We start from the raw sequence: 7,245 nt of genomic DNA on the forward strand, positions 1-7,245 counted from the left end.
TTTGACGGGAAGACAACACGAGGGTTAAACTGACCTCAGTCGATCTGAAATGAAGATTCAGCCGCTGCACGTCTGATTTCAAATTTAAAATGTTTCCAAAAACACGTTTCTGGGAACTATTTTAGTGAAATGTGAGACCGTCGGGTTGGTGAATCAGGGCCTTGAACGACACTTTCCCCGTCTACCGTTAGGATTCCTTCAGTGTTCCTTGTTCAGGAGGGTTTTCATCTTCAGAGGTCTCCTCCTCTCCAAAACAAACACTGATCAGAGCAGATACACCTTAAAAAATCGGAGTTTCTCCGCCTCTGTTTTGGCCCGTCGACGACACGCTGCTCAGCTCGGTTCTCCGAGAAATTAACCCTCCGTTTGTCCTCGATGTCAAATTTGACTCAATTTCAAAAAGTTTCTTCTATCAGAAATTTGGGTGTAGGATGGAGTCTTCACAAGCAAAATAAATGATCAATTCACTATACTTTTCATGGAACTTGGGTGTTTTATTCAATTTCATTGCATTCAAAAAGAGTTGATGAGAAACGTTTAAAAAAACGCCAAAAAAGGGACAAAGAACGTCGAAAAGATCTACAAGAAGAGTTTAGAAAAAGTGACAAAAAATTGGGTGGACGACCAAAACATTGGAGGATTTTTTGGGGGGGAATTTTGACCCGAAAAAACTAAAAGTTGCACGGTCGACAGGAAGACAACAGACGTCCATCGAGTCAAATATTTCATCCATTTCATACATAGAGTTAAAAACCACAGAGATTTAAAAAGCGTATCATAAAAAAATGTGTCCTAAAACTGGATAAACATTTGGGAGAATGTAAATATACAACTCAACGTATAGAACATTGTTCTTTTAAGACATTTGAATGCAGAAAAGTTAAATATCATATCTTTAGTTTAGATTATGCTCTGCTTTTTATAATTAAATGCCGCTTTTTACCACGCACTTTACAAGAAAAGACACAAAAATGCATTTTAAAAAGGTATTTTAAAAAGCTAATAAATGCACTGATACCAGGGACGCTTAGCCAGGATTTTTAGGAAATCACGAGTCCAAACAACTTGACCCGACATCCAAAATAAAGGTTGATCCAGCCCATGGTTCTGGTACAGTGTCCCAACACAGAGGTCCCTGCCCTGTGAGAACCACGTATCTCCAAAAGGTAAAAATCACCAATGTACCAGTCTTTGCTGGGGCGCCAACATCTAACAACCGAGAATTACTGCACATTATCCGACACACAAACTCGGGAATAGGCGCACCAAAATGGCTCACTAGCGCCACCTACAATATTACGAAAATTCAGCCCCTGCACTATGTTTATCGTAGACTCACGAAACTTGGTACACATATGTATCATGGCAGGGCGGACATAAAACTCCATGGTAGCCCCCCCCTAAACCCAACAGGAAGTCTGCCATTTTGTTTTGAATGTGCAAAATTAGTGTGATTTTGCCCATTTCCACATGTCGTACTTTAACGAACTCCTCCTAGAGCTTTCGTCCGATCAGCTTCAAATATTGTGTTAAATACAGGGCGGGGGGGGGGTTAGCACCCCAGGGTTACATAGCATTGGTGACAGCGACACAGGATATAAACCCTCTTTCAAGCCCATTGAACCTGACATTTTTTTTCCTCTGTCACTAACAGACAAGTTTGCAAAGTCTAACACTAAAATAGATTTTTTTTTTTTTTAAATGTATTCTTTCTTCAAGACTACTTTTTTGGGGCTTTTGCACCTGTATTTGATAGGACAGCTAGGTGAGAAAAGGGGGGGGGGAAGACATGCAGGATATCGTCACAGGTGGGATTTGAACCCTGGATCTCTGCATCGAGGCATAAACCTCAAAGTGTAGGTGCGCCGGCTCCACCACTGAACCAACCTGGCCACACACAACATTTTTTGTATTATTATGATTTTTAGGGGGGGCTGAGATTAAATCTAGAAATGGCAATGTCACACAGTCAGTCGTCCCAGGACTTGTTAGTGTTGTACGATGGCTTTGGCTCAATTTCCACAGCAGTTCATCCCTCAATAATACCTGCTAAAGAAATCCAACTTCAGTAGAAATCAAACACTATTGGACCGATCTTGTTTGGAAGATATTTTGGCGTAATGCTTGTTGATACGGGGGGGGGGGGGGTCTATAAACCTCAATGAGGACAGTAGATTAGTTGTTTGGTCTATAAAGTGTCAGAAAATGTTGAATAAATGGGGATCAGTGTTTCCCAAAAGCCCGAGACGACCAACTCAAAGAAATTCAGTTTGCTGTCACAGAGAGAGAAGAAACTAGAAGATATTCACATTTAACAAGCTGACATCAGAGAATTTCTAGTTGTTTTTCTTTAAAAAAAAAATGACTCAATCCAATTAATATCAAAAGAGTTAACAACTAAGTGATTAATCTTTGCAGCTCTAGTGTATTTTGTTACCATTTGTAGGCTCCCATTGAAATTTAAGCAGTGGTGTAGTCTGGTTTTTTAGAGTGAGTAAAGTGGGATGTTTCCCTACCTGCCTCATTCTCGCAGAGCAACAACCCCATTCATGCTTTGCAACGTGACCGCGTGCAGCATCCGCCTCATCTGGTGTATTTTTTTGTAGTTTCTGTAACGTCTGCTGCATTGAAAGTTGAAGTTGAAGTGTGATAACACACAGTGATAATTCAATCTACACAGCTCTATGAAGGGGGAAATATCTCTCCATTCCCGTTCTCCCGTTACAAACCTTGTCTCCATCTTTTCCAGGAGAAGACAGAAAAGTCACCGGGTACCGGGGATCCAGGGCCCTCATGTGAGACCAAGATGCTAGAATTAATCATTTATACTGTTCATTGATGCGGAGAGGGGCCCATAGAAACTGCCTTTCTGCAGGGGGCCAGAATCTTGTGCTACGCCCCTGCAGACGGGGTAAATATATGACCCAAACGTTACATATCCTTGTGCTTTTGTAATATGGAAATTCTTGACCTTTCCTGGTAGGTGTACCACCAGAGGTTCTCAAACTTTTTCAATAATGTACCCCTTTTGAATTGTTTCTTTAAGCCAAGTACCCCCTGACCTGAGCTAATCATTTTTGGTAGAAAAAAATTAAGAGCTGATTTAAAGAGGAACAGTACAGCGATGTCAGAGATGGATAAATCTCTTTGATAGATCTGCTAAACAACAGCCTGGTAACTGGAAAAAAAACGCTTATATGCAACTGAGAAAAGAAGACAAAAACTGTAAAATAAAAAAGACAAAACCTTGGAAAAAGATGGTAAAAAGTAAGAAGGAAGGAAGGAAGGAATAGGTTGAAAATAGCATCAAAAACCTCATAAGCAGTGACATGACTGAAAAAAGTGAGAAACTTGTAAAAGTAGAAGGAAGGAAGGAAGGAAGGAAGGAAGGAATAGTACGAAAATAGCATCAAAGACTTCAAAAACAGTGACATAACTTTGAAAAAGCAAGGAACTTGTAAAAGTGGAAAGAAGGAAGGAAGGAAGGAAGGAAGGACGAAGGAAGGAAGGAAGGACGAAGGATGGAAGGAAGGAAGGAAGGAAGGAAGGAAGGACGGATGAAGGAAGGAAGGAAGGAAGGAAGGAAGGAATAGGTCAAAAATAGCATCAAAAACTTCAAAAACTGACATAATTTCAAAAAAAGCAAGAAACTTGTAATGGCAGAAGGAAGGAAGGAAGGAAGGAAGGAAGGATTAGATCCAAAGAAGGCGACACATTTTTGGTAGGAAAAAAGAAGTCTACATGATGAGAAACTACGTTCTGGACAACAGCCTTTTAACATGTTGTTGAATACCTCACGTCCCCCCTGCAGTCCTCCAGAGTCCCCCTAGGGGTACACGCACCCCCATTTGAGAATCACTGACGTGGACTGCATTTAGGACGTGAACCTCCTTCCTGTCCGGTCCAGACCCTCCTATCAGGGCTTTAATAGGATCACGTGGGGTCGGTCCCTCTCAAACAATCCTTACTCCGTTAATTAGGATTTCACCAGGTGCTGTTTAACCTCGTGTTGTCCTCCCGGGTCCAAAATGGACAAAAGATTTGACATTTTTGTCCCTTTTTCAGACTTTTTTTTTAGTTTTCAATAAAACCACCTTACTACCACTAGTTTTACACTGTATACTTTTTGGAATTCATGGTCAAAAACCCTCATTTATAGAGAATTATACCTAATATTTGAGATAAAAAATCAGAAATTATGAATTATTTTGACTACTAGTTAAGATCAGAGGAATGAAAGTGATTAATTGTATTTTAAAGAGCGTTGTAAGGAATCCAATACATATTTTCGTGTTGACTTGGTTAAAAAGAAACCTATATTTCAGATATAGACATTAGTTAAAGGTTCATATTTGACCTGAGGACAACAGGAGGATTAAACCGCTTCAGAGGAGCTTTGGGATTTATTTTTATTTTATGATCAGGAGACGACTTGAGGAACAGTAAAAGGCTGTTTTATAAAACAAAGCTTTGCTTGGTTTCTTTTCTTTTTTTCTAACGTTATCATACGTGTCCTGATAATAATGACGATGGTGTGCATTCCAAGTCTCATCAATATTAAACTGTGATCAGATGTAATCAGTGTGTGAACCAATAAAATGACAATGCAGAGAGCAGTGCGCTCCTTTTCGTTAATCTCCACTCACAGCTACACAACGTAGGCATGTGTTTGTTTCATTGTGTGTCGGTTTCCTTTGGTTCATTACTGTTATCCAATCAGGTTTCAGGATGAACCAGAGGGCAGAGTTCAACCTGACGGGGGTCCAAACCGTCTGAACAGTCAAAACAATCCAATTCAATTTTATTTATAGTATCAAATCATAACAAGAGTTATCTCAGGACACTTTACAGATAGAGCAGGTCTAGACCACACTCTATAATTTACAAAGACTCAACAATTCCAGTAGTTTCCCCCCAAGAGCAATTAGTGCGTCAGTGGAGAGGAAACACTTCCTTTTAGGGAGAAACCTGGGACAGACCCAGGCTTGGTAGGTGGAGCCTGACGGGGCCGGGACGTACAGTATGTACAGGTGTAGCGGACGTACATGGACGTATCAGATGTATGCAAGGCACGGTAGGCGTAACAAGCGGATTAGCAGAGGACATGGATGTAGCCAGGGTGTGTCAGCAAGGCAACTGTGAGCGTAGCAGACAGAGCATGCGTAGCAGGATGTATGCGGACGAGCACGGATGTTAGCAGGGTTGTAGCAAGGCACTGTAGAGCGTAGCAGGACGTAGCAGGACGATCAGAGGATTTCACGGCGGTGTAGCAGGCACTGCTATAGCGTAGCGAGGAGTAGCAGTGGTGTGTAGCAAGGTAGCTGTAGTCAGGCGTAGGCTGATGTAGCATGACCGTAGCAGATGTGTAGCACGGTTACAAGGCACTGTAGAGCGAGAAGCGGCTACAGGTGTAGCAGGTTGATAGCAAGCACTGTATGTGTAGCAGGATGAGCAGGTTGTAGCAGAACGCGAGCTGGAACTGTTTACGTAGCAAGTTAGCAGGGTGTATGCAGGGGCGTACAGGCCTGGTAAACATAGCAAGGTTGGAGCAGACTTTGCAGGTAGCTGTAGCCTGCCACTGTGAGCGTAGCAGGACGTAGCAGGGCACTGTAGAAGCGTAGCAGTTGTGATCGACATAGCATGGTGTATCAAGGCACTGTAGAGCACTAGCATATGTCCAGGTGTTAGCAGTACGTTGCAGGCGTGCAGGTACCGGTGAGCGTAGCAGGTGTACAGCAGGACATAGCAAGTGTAGCAGGGCACGTAAGCATAGCAGAGTGTAGCAGGTGTAGCAGGACAGAGCTGGCACTGTAGAAGTAGCAGGGTGTAGCCGGAGCAGAATGGTGTATGCAGTACATGGCAGGGCTGTGAACGTAGCAGGGTGTAGCAGGGTTACAGGGCATAGCATGGTGTACAGACATAGCGGGCACTGTAGAACAGCAGGGTGTGGCAGGGTTGCAGGCATAGCATGGTGTAGCAGGACATAGCAGGGCACTGTAGAACTACAGGGTGTAGCAGGGTTTAGCGGCATGCAGGGTTAGCAGGCATAGCAGGCACTTTAAGAAATAGAAGGGGTGGCAGGGTGTAGCGGACATAGCAGGGCACTTTTGTTATAGAATAGTCAGGGGTACCAGGGTGGACAGGCATAGCATGGTGTAGCAGGACATAGCAGGGCACTTTAGAGAATAGCAGGGTGTAGCAGGGTGTAGCAGGGTACTGTAAAGCGTATCAGGGCGTAGCAGGACGTAGCAGGGTGCGGAGCCGGACCACGGCGACAGCAACATGACTTAGGTGCCACTCTTATCCAAAGAAAAACCGCTAAGCAACAAAAAACATAAGCTCTCCGGGGAATAAGCTTCCAGAGCTAAGTGTTAATATCTAATATCACACATACAATCTGCTGATGTCCCGGAGAATGAGATATCAGTCCCAGGAGACGTTTTACTGCACAGAATCCACTGTCATGCTGATACACTTTAAGTACATTTAGCTGATCTCAGGTCTGTACTTAGACTTGGTGGTGGTGTTAGCGGCGTCGGGGTGGAGGTTCATTAACTCGCTCTGCACGTGTCGGGACGAAGGTCGACTTTATGGCTCTGTTCTGGGAATCAAGTACACCTGGTGCTGAACCAGAACGTATAAAGGTAGATGCTGTAAAAGTACAACCTGTACCACAAGAACACAGAGAGAGAGAGGGAGAGAGAGAGAGAGAGAGAGAGGGATCAGAATTAGGGGCGGAGCCAGGATTCTTTGGACAACAATACAACTTATTTAACTTAATTAACTTACCACAAAATCAGCCACAAAACCATTTTGATTCAATTCAGGGCCCCGCGACCGATACCAGGCGCTACATAAGCCCATTTAGCACAATCAGTTACATTTATATTTATTTTTATATGCACAAATTACAATCACGGAAGGCTTGTATCATGTGCTTTTGTTGCCATCACTTAGAATTCCTCATGGGGGACACAGAAACTATGCACTATGGCTTTAATAATTCAAATAAAGGCTGTTTAGAAGTGGTGGAAAGAGCAGTTATTTCACTCAAAAAATGGTTCTTTAGCACAATTTTGAGGTACTTGTACTTTACTTGAGTATTTCCATTTAATGCTACTTTACATGTCTACTCTGCTACATCAGTGATGGAGAGTAATTAAGTACATTCACTAATGTACTGTAATTAAGTACAATTTTTAGGTACTTGTACTCCACCTAGCTTTTCAGGTTAAGATTATGTAT

At 42.7% G+C, this 7,245-nt stretch overlaps 1 long non-coding RNA gene across 1 annotated transcript in view; it reads right to left on the bottom strand.

Moving 5' to 3' along the window:
• The window catches only part of LOC116686195 (uncharacterized), a 13,804-nt gene extending 10,675 nt beyond the window's left edge, over positions 1 to 3,129 (bottom strand). Inside the window, exon 1 of the long non-coding RNA XR_004331177.1 lies at positions 2,993 to 3,129. This is a non-coding gene — a long non-coding RNA (uncharacterized LOC116686195). The remainder of the gene's footprint in view (positions 1 to 2,992) is intronic.
• Positions 3,130 to 7,245: the final 4,116 nt, after the last annotated feature.

The sequence above is a fragment of the Etheostoma spectabile genome, unplaced genomic scaffold, assembly GCF_008692095.1.
Source record: "Etheostoma spectabile isolate EspeVRDwgs_2016 unplaced genomic scaffold, UIUC_Espe_1.0 scaffold325, whole genome shotgun sequence".
Taxonomy (NCBI): domain Eukaryota; kingdom Metazoa; phylum Chordata; class Actinopteri; order Perciformes; family Percidae; genus Etheostoma; species Etheostoma spectabile.